The sequence below is a fragment of the Heptranchias perlo genome, chromosome 15, assembly GCF_035084215.1.
Source record: "Heptranchias perlo isolate sHepPer1 chromosome 15, sHepPer1.hap1, whole genome shotgun sequence".
In the NCBI taxonomy this organism is placed as follows: domain Eukaryota; kingdom Metazoa; phylum Chordata; class Chondrichthyes; order Hexanchiformes; family Hexanchidae; genus Heptranchias; species Heptranchias perlo.
Window position 1 is genome coordinate 48,531,413 of NC_090339.1, and position 22,702 is coordinate 48,554,114.

The window sequence follows — 22,702 nt, forward strand, 5'->3', positions numbered from 1 at the left end:
GATACTCGGGTCATTCTACTTGCTGGGAAATATTCAATTTCTCCCCCCAACAATACTCTTGTTGGTATTTGGCATTTTGGTTTTTATCTTTGGGCATGCCTGATAGATGGAAGACACAAATTCATATCAATATGAAATTAAACCTCCTCTTGAGTGGCAATCATCTATGATCCTCTACCTCTTCCCAAGCCTCCATTTCTGATTTTAAAACCACTAATGAAGCCTATCTGGTACTTTTCTTTGTTTAGATTTTAATGTGTTTTCTTCCTTCTCTCCTGAAGGTATGGACTCACATTAGAGTATGGTTCCAGAGGTGCTGACAGGCCTCAAATACTTTATCCAAGTTGCCTTAGGCCAAACTCAATCCTGTCCTCACCTGACACCCATACCTCTGTAATTTCCAGCATGATAATGATCAAGAGCAGGGGCCTGAATGACTTTTCCTTCCTGATGTGAATGGCTTGGTAACACTCCAATGGTATTTCTTTTATATACCAAGGAAAAATTAGTACTTCGTGTCCTGCGACAAATGAATCTGCTGTCAACATTGTATCAATATTGGTGTAACTTTGTTCGCATGGTTAAGCGCAGGAAATTTCCTGACTGTTTCTCTCTGACCTGGAAATGTTTGCATGACTAACAACTGCATGCTATGTACTAAAAATGGCTGATGCATACAGGCCACATGTTTGAAGCGCTACAATCATTTCTAGTTTGTACTAACAATAACTATGCAAGTATTACACAATCAGCTGCCATATTTCACAGAGCAGCAACATGCAGACACCTCCAGGACTAAAAAAAATCTTCCATGCATTGTAATTTTTGTAACAAGAGATGCAAATTAGTACCAAGATGGTGTGAGCATGAAAGAACACATCATAGGTGTAAATGAGTCCCAATTTTTAAAAGGACTTTTAAAAGGACTACTTCAAAAGTTTTTCTGTTGCAGCCTGTTTAAAAAAAGAACTTGCTCATTCCAGGATGTGTTCATTTTTTGCAGATTTCAGGGTTAAAAAATCTCCCATATTCAAGCTATAAAATAGAAAAAATTTAAGAGTGGTATTTCTCAGCAGCAAGGTCGGGGAAATTATTCTGTTGTTGCAAAGACATATTGTGCAAGATCGAAAAGTTCTTAGGAAGTTGCTAGAAACTACAAGTCACCAAGTTGCTGCAATTGAGCATTACATTGAATCGGGTTTTCTAAAGAAACATGGTTGGCCACAGAGATAATTCTTTCTATGCTACAATTCTTTCTGTCAGGCCATACAGACATATAAAAATATAAGAAAATAAAAGTTTTAGGTTTAGACCTACTGCAATCTATGAAAAAAAGTATGGATTTGCAGAGTAAAGTACCAGTCAATAAATGAAATACCATATCTAACCTAACCCACAAATAATGAATGTTAAATGCATAAAAGGAGAAATTTATGGGATCATTGCAATGGGAAAGCAATTGGGAGAGGTACCACCATTAGCAGATGCCTTTGTACACCCCTTTGATAAACAAATCATTAATTTCAGAGTTAGGCACATCGGTTCTATCATGCAAGGGACATATACTGAACCAATTTGTCTAAAGTGCTCTTGCTTTGCTAAATATGCATGGTTAACAAAATAGGATTCAAGATTAATTGCACTTATAGTTACAGCTATTTAGTTTCCATGTTTACCATAATGTTTCAGACCTACATTCACTTAAAGCATAAGGTAAATATTTCACTTATAATTACCTCTTTACAGACAAAAGAGACAGCCTGACAAATGATGACTGAAATGCAGAAAATTTATTTTTAAGTTTGTTTTTTGATGCTCCATTTGAGTTCCACAACCATAAAATCTAGCTTTGGATTTTTTTTTGGTGTGTCACGAGAATGTCTGAGCTATCGACGGTTAATGATGCATGTAAGTATAGCTGGGTATGGTAAAGCTAACATCAATTGGTATGTAAAAATAGTTCACTGAAAAGCCAACACAATCATACCTTTACACTTAATAGAAAACAGATGGTAATGTCACATCAACCCCCTTTGCGTTGCAGTTACAGCATAATAGAGCAGTTTAATAGCCTTCTTATGGGTCTTAACGTAGCAGTCTACTGCACCTCGTGTACAGGTGTAGGGTTTAAAGCCAGTGAAATACATGGCAAATGTGGGAATTTCATCAAATTGGTTCAAAGTAACACAGTACAGTTTTATCCTTTGAAGACATCAAAAGGAATCCTAGTGGATGCCTCTGTGTATCTGCTTTCTGTGATCCTCAGAGAGTCTCATTTACCCCACTTTAATGAAAATCAGTCTGGTTTATTCAATGCAGTTGGAGCCTGTCCATCTATTAGAGAACAAGCCTCAAGCCCCACCCCCACGGGTCACTTTGAGGTCTTATCTTTTGGGTAGCTGCACTGATATTGTCTGCACTGGATCAGCAGTCTCTCATATTTTCAAGAAAACACAAAACAATAGTTGGGGTAGAAAATAGATGGGACAGAAAGGATTCATAAATCAATTAAGAAAAGTCAGGACAAGAAAAGGTTATTCATCCCATCAAAGTTCATCTTTCTAGTATCGTTACTCTACCATCACAACAACCAACTGCCCTTTGAACAACACCAATGTCGTGTCCACTGTCCAATAGGTGATTCCAGAAAGATTATCACTGTTTGAGCAAAGAAGGTCTTCCTGATGTCCATTTTAATTCCCATTTATGTTTTCAAATCTTACTCTTCTGGCTTAGTTCAAAGTAATAATCTGGGGTTTCCTTATCTATATCATTTAATTTGGTATTTCATATACTTTGATGAGATCCTCCTTGAGTACTTTCTTTTTATACTATGAAGTCTAAGTTTTTCTAAATATTCCTCATAGCTTATCCTCTTTACACTTGGAATGTCTTACTGCTCTTTTCTGTATCCTTTCCAATGCAAATGTGTCATGTGCTAAACAAAACTGATCACTATTTTAATGCAGGGGTTAACCCATTTATTTTAAATGTGTTAACACGTCCATTAAAATAGCGAACAACAGAATATCATGAATGTTAAAAATTTGTCAGCTAATATCACCAACAATAATTTCCAGGCTTTGGTCCCAAAAATAAATCACCCATATTGTAACAGTATGCCATAAAAATAGCTCTTTGTTACTGCCACAGAGTCTTATGATCTTCATCAAAAGATGGTTGCTGGTGTCATCATAACCTTTTGCCATTATGTACTTTTGCAGCCAAAATCTGATCTGCATCTTTGGACCGCACAGGTGAAGAGGTGGACTCTTCTGGTTCACAACAGGAGATCCGCTGCGTTTAGGACAAGGAGTGGTGTTCAATTGTCACTTCTCTTTATGCTTCATTAGATCATAATTATTATGTCCCCGCTTTATAATATGTAACTCTCCCAAACTTGGCGTGCAATAAAATCAAACAGTTAATCAGGTTGAAGTGTGCTAATGTAGACTGCTTTGGTTTTTCTTTATAATATTGTAATGTTAGCTTTTAGCCTGTTTTGTTAAGTAAGGAAATATGATTCAATTTTAAAGTAGTGACCATTGAACTTTTTAAATGAGACTAACCCGGCAGCACTGGTAGGTTTTAGTATGAAGTAATCGCCTACTTAATGAGGGAACAATTAAAGACATGCCATTCCATACTGGTTCCTAAGTTTCAGGGAACTGGAATCACTAATAATGTGTGCAAGGACAAAAGTTAATTTTGCAAAAAGATAACATCTGAGTAAATATTATCTTTTTAATTGGAGTTTCTGTAGAATGGGGGAATTAGCTGGTGCTGGATGATACAGAATCAAAGACAGAAAAGGGTTCACTTGATGGGATAGCAATTATATGTAATAAGACTGCAATTATTGATAAGATAACAAAGTAAGGGAGTTACACTGATCTCAATAGGCCAACAAATAAAGTGCTTGTCAGTAAGGAAACCAGCTTATTAAGTGAAGTTATTGTAAAGGTCCAATTAGATTCTTTTTATATGGAGTTGTATTTTAACTTTTGGTATAATCACGCAATCACGTAATGCAGAAACATGCAAATTGTTAAGTAGTTGGGTGAGAGAAATGTATAAAAATTGACAGTTTGTAATGAACATTTGGGTTCATAAGTGTTTGATCAGCCTAAAATACTGAACTCAGAACTGTAATGTGTTTGAGTCCCCAGCCATCAGATGTGGTTTTAAGTACTATCTTTTAAGCCCATGTATCGGTACTATTGCGTGTACTTAATAAATGTATGAACGCTTGACCTCAGCATTTCAAGAATCTTGTTGATTTTTGAGGAATATATAGAACATCTAATCATAAATAAAAACCATCCTCTAACACTTAAATTTAATCTGAATTTTTTTTAGATAGCAGCCATGTCCTCCAAGAGGGTGCTGATACAGCCAGGGACAAGATATACCTTAGCTATCAATCAAGTCCCAGGTTTGAGCAATAAAGAGCCACAAACCATTGATAGTTATCCATTTAATAGTGGATTGGAGATTTCTTATTAATAAACTTATGAGAGGGGAATTTTATGTCATGGAAACACAAAATATATAATAATGAAATTAAGCATAAAATGCAATGGTACTGAGGACTGTATGTGGATTATATATAGTGTGCACAAGTATGTGAAAGATATGTTGATGCAGATTAAGTTTAACACACTGTTTAATCCTCATTAATAGCTTAGCTTCCAAAAATAAACATGCGATTATATTGAAAATACCCTGGATTACATGCTGCTAAAAAAATTAGCATACATTTGGTCTCCAAAAATAAAGAGTGGACTATTCAGTATACCGTCCACTGTGTTCCTGGGTTTTTTGCATTAGCGTTCTGGAGGGTTAGAATGGTCAACAACAAAAGTGCTTGTAAGTTTAAACCTGGTTGATAATGTTGAGATGTTTTTATTGTTAGTTTAAATGTTGTGGGAAATGAATAATGTGACAGTCACAGATTTATGTGTAAGCAGGAGGTTCAAGGGTTTTGGAAACAAGATGGAGAAAATACAGCAGGGAATGAGCAACCCAGAAATGGAAATCATGGTTCATGAAACAAGGGCAAGAACACGAAAGAGACAGACTCAAGACATAACTTTCTTTTCCTTTGTTGCCCTAACCCATAACCAAAGCCTTAGGTTTACCTACTTTATACATCAAGTAATAGAGCCCGCACAATTTGTAATTAACATATTGACTATTCAATCAGTACACGTTCACATTCATTTAATGTTTAAATGTGTGTTCTTTGATGAGCATTACTGTTAGGAGGGGACTAGCACAGAGTAAACTTTCTAATTGATAGACTCCATTCTTGCTCTGTCTCATCAAAATGCAGAACACAATAAATTCGTTGAAGGCTGAAAGTTTATTAAAAAAAAGAGATTATATGTTCTACCTCTTCAATTTTTTCCCCTTATTATATACTACAGAAATAGGCCAATGTCAAATATTGGGGAGCGATGTGTAACATTAGAATAGTATGTTTGATGAGGAGTCAGCCACATCTCCTGTGGAAGGACGCTCATATCTGGTTTCCAATGCTGCACGCAACTCTCACCCAAGGCTCCTAACAGTCACTTGTGCATGATCAGCTCGCTGGCTAAACTAGATAGCAGGTAGCTCCTCAGCGGATGACCTTGGGTGATGGGAAGACACCCATCTCCTTTGTCTACCATGCGGATCCAGCAGATATGCTCATTCTTTTCACTGAGAGTAGCAAAGCTATGTGCATGGCTGAGGTGCACTCCTGCTCCTTCTGGCCCCACTAAGGAAAGATTTCCTCTTACCTTGGAGGGCCTCTTCGTCCTCCCAACAGCTGCTGATCTGCCTTCACCTGATAGGAAAGCCACAGTGGCTTCCCTGCTAAGGACCGAGTTAAAATCCAATCAGGTCCCATTGACATAACGGAACCAAATTTGTGTAATTTTATATGGCTTCCGCCTGTCTCAGCCACCAACCTGTAGTGAGCAGTTAAAATAATGACCAGCATGATTCCAGGGGGATCGGGGCAGTAAGGCTGAATGCTCCATTTTAAAGGCCTCCCCGCCCTGTTCCCACTGGGGTGGATTAAAATTTCCTCCAATAAATTTGTTATCATTCCTTGACTGTATCTGACCTAAGGAAATATACAGAACTCTAGGACACCAAAGTGATTTGCCATAAGATCACCTGCCTGATTTTTGTATTAAAGTATATTATAAATTTTAGGTTTTCTTTACAAAGGAACATAGGAACAGGAGTAGGCCATTTAGTCCCTTGAGCCTGTTCCACCATTCAGTGCGATCATGGCTGATCTGTGACCTAACTCCATATACCTGTCTTAGCCCCATATCCCTTAATATCTTTAAATAATTACTTCCCTTCACCCCTTCCTGAGGGTACTTCTCAAATGTAATTTTCTCACCAAAATCATTTTTTAATAGCAATATACCCATAACATATAAAGACCTGTTGATCTTTGTATTTCCTTAGGGTCAGGTGCAGTGACAGGCATCATTAGCAAGGCCAGCATTTATTACCCATCCCAAGCTGCCCAGAGAAGGTGGTGGTGTGCCTTTTGTCTTGAATCGCTGATTGATACAACTGAGTGGTTTGTTTCAGAGGGTAGATAGGAGTCAGCCCTGCTGGTGTGGAAATGAAGTCACATACAGGGCAGATCTGGTAAAGATGACAGGTTTCCTTCCCTAAAGGACATTAGTGAACCTATTAAGTTTTTACAACAATCCAACAACTTCCATGGGCACTTTTACTGGTACCAGCTTTTTTTTATGAGTAATCTGTCTTAAAATTATTACTATGTTTCCTACATGCTTAAGAGGTACAAAGGGTAATGTTCTGAACAAATTATAACACATTCCAGGTAAATGATCAAACCTATAAAAATGAAATAAACAGACTTATCTATCAAGCTAGATGGTGGGTTTTTATTCTAAAAATCGATAGCCCAAAATGCAAGAAAATATTAAACTAATTGACAACTTTCCTATTTCACCAAAATTTCTTCAACAGGAATTACTGGTATTAAAGAACTCTTGTTTATCTACAATGTTTAAATGCTGGTCTTTTTACACAGACCTCAACGCCTTACTTGTATGATCACACAGTCCTTTCAGGATTTTCCTCCTTTAGGTTAATCCTTTCTCTTCTCTCTCAGATACACAGTGATACACGTAAATGAGATAAATTCAAGTGCCCCCATCATTTCAGAACACATTATAAAATAAACAAGCAATACAAAATTTCAAATGCGAGATTTCGCTTGTCACACTTGCAACAGCTAACTCCTTCTCACAGACCTTAGGCCCAGTTTAGCAGATTCTTCTTCCATAGTTATAACAAAGTTAGTGAACAAAGGCTTAAAGTGCTGCTGTATTCATGAAAATATGTTTGACAGGCATTTTTTTTACTTTGTTTATACCTACTAGTAATTTACACTTTTTTTGCATTAAATATCATCTGCCATTGCTCTATCCACTTACATATTTTGTGTCACACATTCTGTAATTACATCAATTTTGGTGGTTGGATCACTTCCATTTGATGTCATTTATGATGAAGATGACGAGGGGCTCTTCTTACAACATTTGTCGAATACCTTTCAGTGAATGAAGTGCCACTTTAAGTGTAGGGTTGTACTGCCTGCACACCTGTAGCAACTAACTAATTTATTCACAAATATGCCCGTATGTAAGGGCCTCCTCCCCAAACAGACAATATGTTATTACTTCCAGATCAAGATATAAACAGCAAAGAAAAAGATGCTATTAAATTAACTAATTGCCACAAGTGTACAGGATGCATGCCTCAATATATTGCTGCACTTAAACCTTAATTTGTTAATTAAACAGATCCACACCCAGCACAACAAATGCTTCCCAAAGAGGCCAAGGTGCCATGGTGCAACTGTTCCTGCAATAATTTAAGTCCCATGTAGCAGACACTTCTTACGTGATTCACATCTCCATTGCTCCTGGGACCTTAGATCAATGCAGCACCTACTGCTCTCTGGTCTACATCGAACATTGTGCGTTCTTTCTGCTAATTGAAAGGATTTCCTCCTCTTTCCCACAAGGTAGTGAATATGTGGAATAGTCTCAGATAAAGGCATTCATTCTGTACCAACTTAATACTATTAAGAAGTAGCTAAATAATATCTGGTTGGGAGAACAGATAGAATTCTGAGGCACATGATGGTGCTTGAGCTGCTGGGACTATGGAAATGTCCTGTCAAGATGGAATGGGCTTGATAGGTAAAATGACCTTTTCTCACTCCAACCTTTCTTACATTCTTCTTATGATCTGAATTCCAACAAAGCAATAACATTATAGTCCTGAATTGTGCTGACATTACAATTGAGGTGAATCAAGACTCTAGCAACATCACCAAATTGTTGGCTATCACTGTGCTGTTCAGAAGAATTTCCTTTTGACCCTACAGTTTTTTATTTTCCTCTACTGAAGGGTCTGACTACAAATACAATTCCATGGGAGTGTTGGACAAACTTGACCCTGTTCTCAGCTGACATCTACATGTGTGTTTTTCAATGGGAGTCATTCAGTAGTTATCAAGAGTGGGAAATCGTGGCTGATAATGATCATTTTACCTCCTAAAAAGCAACTGAAACAATGGTTTCTGTAAAGACTGCTTATTCTGCAGGGATGCATGTTGTAAAATGATAAATGGTCATGATGAAAGCAGCACAGGCATGCTTCTGAAATAAGCTATCCCTCAGGATTTACAGACAGCAGATAAGTTTTATTAATTGGTCTTGAGATATATTACTTTTAGAGATTTAAGTTTAGCAGATGCTGTTATGAGATGTTGTGGGTAATTTAAGAGCATATAGATTGTCATAGCACTGTCTTATACTCTGTGTCACCAGGTCCTTTCAGAATGCAATCACAGCAAACATGGACATCAATCAATCAGCAATGGGCATAGATATTGCTCACGCCCAGTTGTATTGCCCAGGAGAACATATCACTATATAAGTCCCCAAATTCAGTATCTAGATAATACGAAATCCCTGACATCCACCAAATGTCACTGGCTGCTCCTGTACTATGTTCTCAGTTACTTGAAAAGCTACAAATTAGGGCAAATATTGACAATACACAGTAGACTTTCCATAATAATAGTCCCTGTGATGGATTTTAATTTAGAGAATGGGCAATTGGAAATAATTATATGTGTGCATCTTTTAACTTAATATTGAGGTGATGATACTGACATCATGCTGTGACCCATGCTGCCTGTACTAGGTTAGGCTCAGTGGAAGTAGACTTCCTTGGTACAAGGAAAGTTTTTTAAGAGTTGCAAATATTTTCAGTTTGAGGTAATATTGAATAAAAAACCATAAGAAGCTAAAATACAAATAAAATTACAGTTCATTGAAATGATAATGGCAAGTTTTATTTTTGGAAAATCCATGAATGGTGGCAAGAGACTTATCAAAGTCTGTCATTAGTGCCTCCACCATTCTTCTACTACTACTGGTTCCTTTAAGATCTGCTTCTCTGGATTCAATAACCTGGTCATTTCGGATGTACCTTGAGAACTTTCAAGAACAGGAAAAAGCTATTAAGTCCATTTCTTTCTCATAGATCAACCTCAGCTACCTATCTTTTCATAATATCTTTCAATCCCTTCTTTGTCCAGAAACATAAGAACATAAGACAATAAGAGATAGGAGCAGCAGTAGGCCATTCAGCCCCTCGAGCCTGCTCCGCCATTTAATGAGATCATTGCTGATCTGATTTTTACCTCAATTCCACTTTCCCGCCCTTTCCCCATATCCTTTGACTCCCTTGCTGATTAAAAATTTGTCTAACTCAGCCTTGAATGTATTCAATGACTCAGCCTCCACTGCTTTTTGGGGTAAAGAATTCCAAAGATTCACGGCCTACTGGGAGAAGAAATTCCTCCTCATTTCCATCTTAAATGGGCGACCCCGTATTCTGAGACTATACCCCCTAGTTTTAGATTCCCCCATGAGGGGTAACATCCTCTCAGCATCTACCCTATCGAGTCCCCTCAGAATCTTGTATGTTTCAATAAGATCTCCTCTCATTCTTCTAAACTTCAATGAGTATAGACGCAACCTGTTCAATCTTTCCTCATAAAACAACCCTTCCATACCCGCAATCAATCTAGTGAACCTTCTCTGAACTGCCTCCAATGCAAGTATGTCCTTCCTTAAATAAGGGCACCAGAACTGTACGCAGTACTCCAGGTGTGGTCTCACCAGCACCCTGTACAGTCGTAGCATGACTTCCCTGATTTTATACTCCATCCCCCTAGAAATAAAGGCCAATATTTTGTTTGCCTTCCAGATTACCTGCTGCACCTGTATGTTTACTTTTTGTGTTTCATGTACGAGGACACCCAGATCCCTCTGTACCGTAGCATTTTGTAGTATTTCTCCATTCAAATAATATTTTGCTTTATTATTTTTCATCCCAAAGTGGATGACTTCACATTTTCCCACACTATATTCCATCTGCCAAATTTTTGCCCATTCGCTTAACCTGTCAACATCCCTTTGCAGACAGTTTGGGTTTGATTTTAGGAGGGCGGTGGGTTGGCAGCGGGGGGTCGACTGGGCGCATGGGTAACGCGTCCAGTGAATTTGGGGTGCTCCGCACACGATCGCAGCCTAATTGAAGGTAGTTACCTTGGCTTCCGGGTTTCGCGCTGGAAAGCTGTGCAGCGTGCGGACTGCGCAATCGCATCATATGCTGTCAGCTGGAGGAGCCCTATTTAAAGGGGCAGTCCTCCACTGACTGATGCTGCAGAAAGGAGCCAAAATTACAGCATGGAGCAGCCCAGGGGGAAGGCTGCTCCCAGGTTTGATGATGCCTCACTCCAGGTATTATTGGATGGGGTGAGGAGGAGGACGACAGAGATCTTCCCCCGGCAGACGGGAGGAAGCGGCCTGCCTCTGCCACCACGAAGGCCTGGATCGAGGTGGCAGAGGAGGTCACCAGCACCACCAACATATCCTGCACCTGCATACAGTGCAGGAGGTGCTTCAATGACCTAAGTAGGTCAGCCGAAGTGAGTACACTTACTCATTCCCCTACACTCCGTCTACCACATCACCGTCCCCACTCCACATCTCCTTCTGCACTGCCAACACTACTCTGTCACATCACTCCTCACACCCACTCAAAGCTCATCCTCATTTTACCTGCACTTACTCAATTCGCCAGTACTCATCCCACCACTACCACTCAACCCAATCCTCATACAATCTCATGGCTCCGTCTCATACTCACCCTCTCATGCATCTCTTTCACGATCAGCCTCACCCAACCTGCCACTACCTGTGCTGCAGCCACAGGGCATGCATCATATATGTGTAGTAGGAAGCGTAAGGCAAACTTGTTGTGAGCATGAAGGGGATGCACAAGGGTGTTTGAGGGTTTGTCATGGTTTTTACTTATATTTGATTTCTGATCAACTCACATTACATATTATATTGTCACCACTACTGCCACGTCTTTGCAAATCTTGTCTGGTTTGTGCGATAATGCCCTTTCCTGAGGATCACCACGAAGACCCATACCTGATGCCACCCATTGTGTCACTGCAGAGTGGGTGTAGGTGTATTTGCAGGGCTCTTTTGTGCAGACGACTGAGGGACGTCGGCGATGTCCCCGGTGGCACCCTGGAAGGATGCGGAGGAGAAGTTGTTGAGGGCAGTGGTGACTTTGACAGCGACAGGTAAGAAGATGGTGCTCGGGCAGTCGGGAGCAGTTCGGCATGAAGGAGGCTGCAGATGTCCACAACTACATGTCAGTGACTCTGAACTTCCGTGTGCACAGCTGCTCAGAGAGGTCCAGGAAGCTGAGCCTCGATCTGTAGACCCTGTGGCGAGGGTAGTGCCTTCTGTGACGCATCTCCCTCTGCGGTTGCCCTCCCTCCTGCTGTGCAGGTGGATGTGTCACAGCACTGTGTTTTGGAGCTCAATGTGTCAGAGGTGGACGGCGTGGCCCGCGAGACTGATGATGCTTTCGTCCTCCGAGGAGGTCATGACTGCTGCTATGGCAACCCCCATCAGAAGATGTACATTTGAGGGAGTCCGCAAGGTAGGTAAATGAGTCTGCACACCGGGGTAAGTGTGCAAGTTTTTGAATTTTACTGTTAGGAGGAGGGTGGTGGAGGCCAACCTTTGTCCAAAGTGACAGAGTGGCCTCCTGCAACGAGGGTCTCCCCCCCCCACCTGTCAAATGGACCTTTGCAGCTGCCACAGGCTGGTGGCTGCAACACGTCCATTTCAGCTGGGAGTGTTTCCCCCAGTACGGGAAACACGCTCAGTTGAGTTGACAATCTCACCCCTCCTAAAATATCATGTCAATCAGGTCTGCTAATGACCTGAACTATCTAATTAATTGGTTTAAGTGGGATCCCGCCAGCTTTAATTGCCGGCGGGAGTCCCGCATGGAGGTGCTGCGCGCGCATCTAAGCGCGTCACTGGGAAACCCGGAAGTGGGCGGGTTGGAGCCGGACTCCGGACCTGCCCAGGGAATCCCTGATTTTCGGAGCCCCCCCCCCCGCCACAAACCACCATCTCGGACGTCCGAAAATCGAGCCCTTTGTGTCCCGACTCTTTGTTTATTGTTGGTTAGCCAATCCTCTATCCATGCCAGTATATTACCCCCAGCACCATGAGCCCTTATCTTGTGCAGTAATCTTTTATGTGGCACCTTATCGAAAGCCTTTTGGAAATCCAAATATACTGCATCCATTGGTTCCCCTTTATCCACCCTGCCCATTGCTTCCTCAAAGAACTCTAATAAATTTGTCAGACATGATTTCCCCTTCATAAAACCATGTTGACTCTCCTTGATTGTATTACGAGTTTCCAAATGTCCTGCTACTACTTCCTTAATAATGGATTCTAGCATTTTCCCAATGACAGGCTAACTGGTCTATAGTTACCTGCTTTCTGTCTCACTCCCTTCTTGAATAGGGGTGTTACAATTTCGGTTTTCCAATCCGCTGGGACCTTTCCAGAATCTAGTGAATTCTGAAAGATTACAACCAACGCATCCACTCTCTCTGTAGCCACTGTCTCATGAACCATTCATACTGTCCTCTTCAACCGTCTTCCCAAGTAACCTATTTCACAGCTCTCAGTTAAAAAAAAGTCTGCCTGACTTTGCTTGGATCAATTTTATCAATTCCTTTTATAATGGAATCATAGGGGGTGAAGTTGGTCTTCGGCGAAAGTGCAAAATGAGCAATAGTGAATCAGCAGCCTGTTTTACACCATGTCTGATTTTCTTTTCCACTGAAGTCAATGAAAAAGAAAACCGTGCGCAGTGTAAAATGGGCTGCCAATTCACTATCGCATGTTTGGCGCTTTTGCTGAAGACCAATTTCACCCCCATAGAGTCTTATAGCATAGAAGAAAGTAATTTAGCCCACAGCGCCTGTGTTGGTGTCACAAGTCATATTTATTGACCCCTAAAAAGGAAAATTATGAATCTCAATCATCAGCCATGATAAGACTTTCAAAAGAGATTTATTACTCATTTACCCATTAGCCAATCTTCAGTGATTTCCTGTTTTTGAAATTTAGCCACCAGCCAAGAATTAGTTAGAATATGAGTCATAACATAGCCTTGAATATTTGGCAATCACACCGTAATTACACACTTGGCTTTGAAGACCACCTACATAGTCACTGAATTAAAACACCTTTGATCCAGAAAGACCGTATGGTTCTCTGAAGGATGATGTAATTGTACATTCATTCAGTCAGTTGCATGCAGGATATTTAGAAAGCCAGTGATGATATAATACTCATGTTTGACTTGCTGTCACTTCTGAGTGGTCCTGAGGAAATAGAGTTATTGACCTATTTGCCATCAAGTGCAGCTATTACCTGGTTAACTGTTTTGGAAAAAGAAGACTGGCTAATGCCAATTTGATCTTTAAAAGTCTAGTGCAACAAAAGTGAGGACAGCAAAGATATTGACAATCATGAGTTGGCTGTGCAACTCTCCACATCTCTTTTGAAGTCTTGCCTGAGACTTGTGTCTCTGACAGAGCTTAGGACAACATCACTCAATGGGTCGGCAATCAGCTTTCAAGACAATAATCACACCACTACTAACTTAGTTGATTACACTGTGGTCACTTTCTTAAACATGCTCGTGCTTGTTTCATTCTTGGTCTCTGTTGTCACTGTTCTCTTTTTCTTTCCTGAGGTCTGATATCTTCTCTGCTCCTTTCTTGGCCTCTGCTTTGCTACCTTCTTTTACTCTGGGACAGCTAAATTTATGCCATGGGTGAGAGAATATCTAGAATGTTGTACCTTGCAGTAAAGTAGATTGGATGATAATTTCACCCCTTAGTATATGCATATATTCTCCACCTTTCCTCTAGGGTCAAAACATTAGCAGCCATTATGATTACTGTGTCTGAGCTTTTTAAGACTCCCTTTTATATATTTTGAGATAATTTACATCAATTTGAATCCCTGAAATAATTTGCATGCAAGTGAATTAGTTTAGGAAGGCAATTGCTTTAAATATAGCATATGGATCAACTTTTGTGCAGGAGCTGTTCTTGTACCGAAATAAGACTTTCAGACAAGACATAAATATCTGCAAACAGTGACATTCTGAAAATAACATGCTCTCACAAATCACCCATGTGCATAAGGTGTTCAAGAGAATGAGCAAAAGTTATTACAGAATTATATATTTTTAAAATGGAGCACTTTGCTTGCAAGAAACAAATTGGTGACACACTCAGGTTTGCTGTTGTTCGTGCCTCACAAACAGACATTTCAACTTCAGGGAAATTTTCTGAGGGTGAAGGATCTGTCAAAAGCGTGAGATGAAGCCAAATGTACCGGGGATTTAGTGCTGCTTTAGGCCTCCAGAAGCTTCTGCTGTCACAAACTAGTAATCTAAGCAACTAAAGATTATATATAATAAAAATGTGTTGATTGTGTAGAATTGAAAGCAAAATCTCCAGATCTGGAAGTCTACTCACAAAGCTGTGGGAAGCATTTCACTCTCTGAATCAAAATGACAAAATCCCTTGGTTTGCTTCCTCAGCAACTAGTAAAATGCTCTTCTGGGAGCATTTCGAGGTCTGGACAGAAGTGGTACAGTTGCAGGTTCCAATTCCAACAGATACTGACACTAAAACTGACACTTTATCCACTTTGCAAAGCCCCTGATAAGTGTTGGAAATTACATAAATGCCAACCTAAAATTTGGAAAAGCTGACAACTCAAAAAATAAGCATGTACCTGAAAAACAGCCCTGCATAAAGGCCTATGGGCAAAGCCACAGTTCAATGAAGAAAAATAAATGTAAACTAGAAAATCTTTCTGCAGTATGCAAGAGTCTATGATAGATCAAATTGTATAGGGCCTAAGGGAGGAATGGGCATGTTGGACTGAATGACATTTTTTACTCTGCACTTTGACGTTAATGCTGGCAGTTCCGTGAATGGAGAGTTGAGTAGGTTTGGCAGCATTTATACCAAGTTATGCAAGTTTCGAATTGAGTTGGTATTGGGGAACAACAAAATGAGGCCAACATTATTCTGTTTCATTACAAATAAAACCTTAAAGCTGCAATTCCCCATAATGCAAACATAAGTTTATGAACAAGGGAGATGTAAAGCCCTTTACCTTGTTAGGAGGGGGAACTATACTCCTTACTTGATTAGTATTTAAAGATATTTGCACTCTGGCATTGGAGATAAATAGTTTTAGCCATTATTCCCACCAATAGCAATCAAGGCGAGAGAATAGATATTATGGGCTTGAATATATAAGATTTGTTTTTAGCTCCCAATCTCTGCCACAAATATATAAATGACTTCAAAACTAATAGCTGGAATGTGTTTTCCCCTCATGTAATCTGTTTTACCCCTGCTCTCCACATAGGAAAATTATGGAACAGCGCAGGTTCAAGAATACCTTGAAATAAATTTTGGAACACCAAAAGCATAGAAGAACACCATTTGGCCAATCATATCGGTACTGTTTCGTTACTAGAATGATCCAAAACTAATCCTACTGCTTCATTTTCCCCCTGTGATTCAAATATTTATCCAATTTTCACTTAAAAGATGCAATGGACTCTGCTTCAACCACTCCTTGCGGGAAAGTATAGTAGGATATAAATTACAACCCATTAGCTCATAGTCTCACAGTTCATCATAGGGAGGTAGGAAGTGGAAGAAATCATAGGAACATAGGAATATAGGAACAGGAGTAGGCCATTCAGCCCCTCAAGCCTGCTCCGCCATTTGATAAGATCATGGCTGATCTGTGATCGAACTCCATATACCTGCCTTTGGCCCATATCCCTTAATACCTTTGGTTGCCAAAAAGCTATCTATCTCAGATTTAAATTTAGCAATTGAGCTAGCATCAATTGCCATTTGCGGAAGAGAGTTCCAAACTTCTACCACCCTTTGTGTGTAGAAATGTTTTCTAATCTCGCTCCTGAAAGGTCTGGCTCTAATTTTTAGACTGTGCCACCTACTCCTAGAATCCCCAACCAGCGGAAATAGTTTCTCTCCATCCACCCTATCTGTTCCCCTTAATAACTTATAAACTTCGATCAGATCACACCTTAACCTTCTAAACTCTAGAGAATGCAACCCCAATTTGTGTAATCTCTCCTCATAACAACCCCTGAAGTCCGGGTATCATTCTAGTAAACCTACGCTGCACTCCCTCCAAGGCCAATATGTCCTTCCGAAGGTGCGGTGCCCAGAACTGCTCACAGTACTCCAGGTGCGGTCTAACCAGGGTTTTGTATAGCTGCAGCATAACCTCTGCCCCCTTGTACTCTAGTCCCCTAGATATAAAGGCCAGCATTCCATTAGCCTTCTTGATTATTTTCTGCACCAGTTCTTGACACTTCAATGATCTATGTACCTGAACCCCTAAGTCCCTTTGGACATCCACTGTTTTTAACTTTTTACCATTTAGAAAGTACCCTGTTCTATCCTTTTTTGATCCAAAGTGGATGACCTCACATTTGCCTACATTGAATTCCATTTGCCACAGTTTTGCCCATTCACCTAATCTATCAATATCCCTTTGTAATTTTATGTTTTCATCTACACTGCTTACAATGCCACCAATCTTTGTGTCATCAGCAAACTTAGATATGAGACTTTCTATGCCTTCATCTAAGTCGTTAATAAATATTGTGAATAATTGAGGCCCCAAGACAGATCCCTGCGGACTCCACCAGTCACATCCTGCCAATGTGAGTACCTACCCATTATCCCTACTCTCTGTCGCCTTTTGTTCAGCCAATTTCCTAACCAAGTCCGTACTTTTCCCTCGATTCCATGGGCTTCTATCTTAGCTAACAGTCTCTTATGTGGGACTTTATCAAATGCCTTCTAGAAGTCCATATAAATAACATCCATTGACATTCCCCTGTCCACTACTTTAGTCACCTCTTCAAAAATGCAATCAGGTTTGTCAGGCACGACCTACCTTTCACAAATCCATGCTGGCTCTCTCTGATTAACTGAAAATTCTCGAGGTGTTCAGTCACCCTATCCTTAATTATAGACTCCAGCATTTTCCCCACAACAGATGTTAGGCTAACTGGTCTATAATTCCCTGGTTTCCCTCTCTCTCCTTTCTTAAAAAGTGGAGTGACATGAGCAATTTTCCAATCTAGAGGGACAGTTCCTGAATCTAGAGAGCTTTGAAAGATTATAGTTAGGGCATCTGCAATGTGCTCACCTACTTCCTTTAAAACCCTGGGATGGAAACCTTCTGGTTCTGGGGATTTGTCACTCTTTAGTGCTATTATTTTCTTCATTACTGTTGCTTTACTTATGTTAATTTTATTGAGTCCCTGTCCCCGATTCAATATTAGTTTTCTTGGGATTTCCGGCATGCTCTCTTCTTTTTCTACTGTAAATACTGATGCAAAGTAATTGTTCAACATGTCCGCCATTTCCCCATTGTCAATGACAATATCCCCACTTTCAGTTTTCAATCAAGGGTAGTACGAAGTAGAAGAAGAGCTTATCAGAAGAAGTGAGTCGAGATAGGCAACTTTTAAAAGCAGAAGAAAGCATGGAATGCGAAAGGCCATTCAACACACCAGAAGGACTCCTTCCACAGACCATGTGTGTAATACATTCATTATGAATTCTACCCCGCCCATGCTTCTCCGAATGATTGATTACAGCGTACTATGGTAGGGGCCTTGGAATAATCAATTGCCATTCTTTCCATCAGAGAACAGAGAAAGAACAAGAAGGAAAACCAAAAGAAGAGCAAAGAACATTCTATTACAAAAGGTAAAATAGCCATTCTGAAATGTCATGAGCTGCTTCTGAACATTAAATGTGATTTTAGTTGTGAATATTTAGGAAATATCAAGTATGACTCTCTCTGAATTCTCATACACCAGAAGAAATCTTTAATTGGAACCGTTTCAGATTCTGACTCGATGAATATAATTTTGTGAAGAATGAAAATACTAGTTATGCAACAGAATAATGTAATGAAACAACTCTAAGTACTGGTCAGAGTTACCCCGATGACTTAATAGCTAAGGTCTCACAATCCATCTCCAGTCTGTGCGGAGTTAGCTGTCCTCAGCTGTGTAGTACCAGGAGCACCACAATGGCCTCAGCATCCCTAGGCTACTGAATGGGGGAAAATCAGTCAGTATTGCCAATCCTGATCGCTATCCACTAACACCTGCTAGAAAATGTGGAAGCTTAGACATTGAGTAAGGACAGGATTCAGCTCAATTGTGATCCCCTCCAAAGTTGAATAGTCTGCTGGTGCCCACTATGTAGGCTTATACACGGAGAATGGTCACTTGGGTGAGATACCGGCGAGCTGCCAGCAGCCATGAAAGTGTATCCCAACGTGAGTCAGCCCTGTCAGGAGAAAAGGGAGAGAAAAATAAACTGATCAGAAGGAAACTGCAAAAGTTTGAATAGGAGAATAATTTTATAGTGCATTTCAATAAATGTCAGTGAGAGGTTCCAGAACTGGGGTACCACAATTTTTGAAAGCTTTAGATAAAATGAACATGACTCTTTCAGAATTGGCATACACCAGAACAAATCTTCACTTGAAAAAAAAATTCAGGTCCTGACCAGTTTCATATTAAAAGAGCATTTGTCAGAAAGTTGATAATGGTCTGTAAAATATCACAGATTTAAATGTTAAATGTAACCTTATACTACCTGACTTAACACACCAAATAAAACATGACAAAATTGCTAAATGAAAACATTTGTAACTGTAACATGTACTTGATTAATGATCTGTGTACAGCTCAGGCTTTACAGTTCCTGTAATCTGAAATAAAAAGCTAATCAGTAATATTCACACTATGGTGAGCAGTTGCAGACAAATTCTCAGTCTTTGATATAGCATTTCACTTTCCAACACTTCTTATTCAAGTTTCATTTTTTCAATCCCATCATAAAATAAACCAGGGAAGATGTCAACACTCCAGTGTGCACTAGTAAGTTGAAGAGATACTGATACTATAGTTCATGCAACTATTACTTTATTCTTTTCTGTGGTAAATTTATTCACACTTTGGCCTCAACATTGCAAGGCTAAAGAGTGGGAAAAATAAGCCAGGGGTTTTGCTCTTAATTGCTATTCAATGATCCCTGCTGGAAAGTGCACATACACGGCTGTTGGATTAGGAGATGATCAGGCTTGGTTATTATGTCCTCTAAGGTTAGCTAGCCTCCATAAGCTCACTGCGTAGACTCGCAAGTGAAGAATGACCACTTGGGTGAAGTGCTGGGGTGGCCAGTGCCCATGGAACTGTACCCCAACAAGACTTGGTGCCTCCAGGGCAGGACAGCAAATAAGGGGAGAAAAAATTGTCCAAACTTGTTTTAATAGGTAGAATTCTAAAATGCTATTTGAAGTTATAATAAGAAAAACAAGTTTGATAAGATATACAACTTACACCTGTTGCTGAAGCTAATGTTTTGATCTTTTTTCCACTGACAGCTAAGATCTGTAGCCATATGTATGGTAAAACAATGACATTTGTAATTTACTTGCAGCTGTAAGTCTGGTTTAAGTCATGCACTATAAGTAATTCTAAGCCAGTGTTTTTCTACAGATAAGTCTGGTCTTTGTTATAAAAAGTGTGATGAATATGAAGGCTCTGGGGACTATGGGAATGTGAAGGAGGAACCTCTAGAAAGTAAGCCATCAAGCCAAAGACTGATCCCACTGACTTGTCCTCACAATGGCCTGGTACAGAGTTACCAAACAGTGCTGTATTATAGGGATATAATTTACTTTTTTTTGTCACCAGCTAAGATATGGACATTGAACTTCAATAAAAACATAGAGATGCTATCCTGACTTGTGGTTCTTGAAGTAGTTGATACAATTATGTGATGCTAAGTGTATTTACCCATATCACCTCAAATCCTGCAAATGGGGGTGACGCAGTCGAGGAATATAATCCTGCCCAGCCACCTAGAATCTCCACAGAGCCACAGCAAACAACATGCTCCAACCATTTTGTGTATAATGTCACCTGAGCATGTACTGCCAGCACTCTTGATAGGCACATGGAAGATATTGGTGTATGAACTACAGTATGACCAAAAATACATTGAATGTGATATGTAAATTTTTTATTACTAGCTTTAAAAAATATAACAGACCACCCAACTTGACATTAATTTAAATTATTCAAATCAGCTGTCTCAATAAATGAGAAAAAGGAACATTACCTATGCCAATATAGCCTAACAAATGTTAATTGTCAGAGAATTCACATTAATTCACCTGATGTCCTTGGCAACATTCTTCTCAGTCAATACCAACAAACTAATTATTCATCTCATTGTTGTTTGTGGAACATTGCTGGCACAGAATTCCTGAATCATTTGCCTATATAAGTCGCTGCAATCCAAAATGATGTGATAAGGCATTATATAAATGCAAATATTTATCTTTTTTGATATAATTGATATAAAATGGAGAGAGTAAAGTACGAAGGTGATTATATTACACTAGACTGTTTATTTTGGTAAAGTAGTTAATTGAATCAAACCTGCTTTATTGGAACAGAATCAATGCTATTAATCATAGAATGGCAAAAATTGATGGACTAAGACATGTCAAAATGAACAAAATTTTAAAACTTCCACAAACATCACAGGAATGTCAGAAATAGATCAACAATTTCAAATAGGTAGTGAAGAGGAATATAGAATATAATGAACAGAAATCCAAAACACATCAAAGAGTCCCCGAGGCACTAAATGAAACATTTTCTTGGTCGAAGTGCATGGCGGCAAAATTAGAATCTACTCCACAAGGAGGAAGGTACGTTTCAAAGCCAGAACAATCTGCTAACTATACAGATTTCTTTTCTAATCAATTTCTCAATACGGTGCAAATATTTTGAAAGCACTATTCATAAAATGTGTCATAATCAGCTTGCTAATAATAGCTTGTCAAGTAATTAATTCACATAATCAGAGTGCTGTACACACATTCTTCATCTACATAAATTATTCTGTGCCTCTCTGGTGTTTGCAGTAATCTTTCAACACTTCTAGTGTATTTGAAGTCTAAAATCTTCTGTTGCATAAGGTCAAATGACAACAAATGCTTTGCTTGTACATTTATCATTTGTTCCAAACAGCAAATTTGATTCAATTAACTTCATAACCAGAATAAACAGTTCAATGTTAACATAATCATCTTCAGTTTATTCTCTTTGATAGAACTGATGCCAAATAAAGAAAAGATGATTTGGCTTCAGTGAGCTCCATTCTGTCCATGCCTGAGACTATGACTATCTCAAAGAATGGTAGTAATAAGCCACTAGAGTATGTTGAAAATGTGACTGATCAGGCACCACGGACGTGCCCCTCAGTTTCCAGGGGCTCTGGAAGGCCTTTCATTGTCACCAGATCCTCTACAGGGTTTTCTCTGAAGTACACTGTATATGCTGAAGGGTCTGCATCAAAGAATAAATTGTCAACATCTTGCATGAAAGAGATAAAGATTGCATTTTGATGATGCCTGTGGTTAGCAGAGTGATCAAGACACAACCTATAGTCTCATCATTTTTTCAACCTGTACAGCTCCAAATCCCTGGACAAGTACAGGGTGATATCCATCTTAGGTACAGTTGAATATAACTAGGATAACAATATGTTGAGAACTGCTCCATTCCAGAATGTAGCTTTAAGGTCATGCTGCAGGATGTCTTGCAAAGAATGGAGCTGAGTGCAAGGCAGCTGTAGAGCAGCTGGATGGAGGTGACTATATGAGTCAATGCTGTCTCACCCATGCACTGATCCTGGGAGCAAATGGAAAAGAAATTTGCTGGTCTCCAAAAGGTTGCCAAGGTAAGTGTGCTCACTCTTTTCTTAATTTTACATTCTTGCCTTACAATGCATCTTCATTGTAAGCTTAGCAGAGCATCATGGAGGAAGAATGCACGACACTCTGGCAGCTGTTCAAGTGCTTCCAAAATCATGGGCATGATCATGTTTCACTACATGTGCATTTCTGCCATGTCAATGCATTTGCGCAATGCCCATTAAATGTGGCAAGCAACACTGCCAACCCAAGATACCTGCATATTGCATGACTCACGTAAGATCATTGTTGGGTTGGACATTTGAATGGCATACATCTTTTCTCATATTCCTCAACATATCATGTGTCAC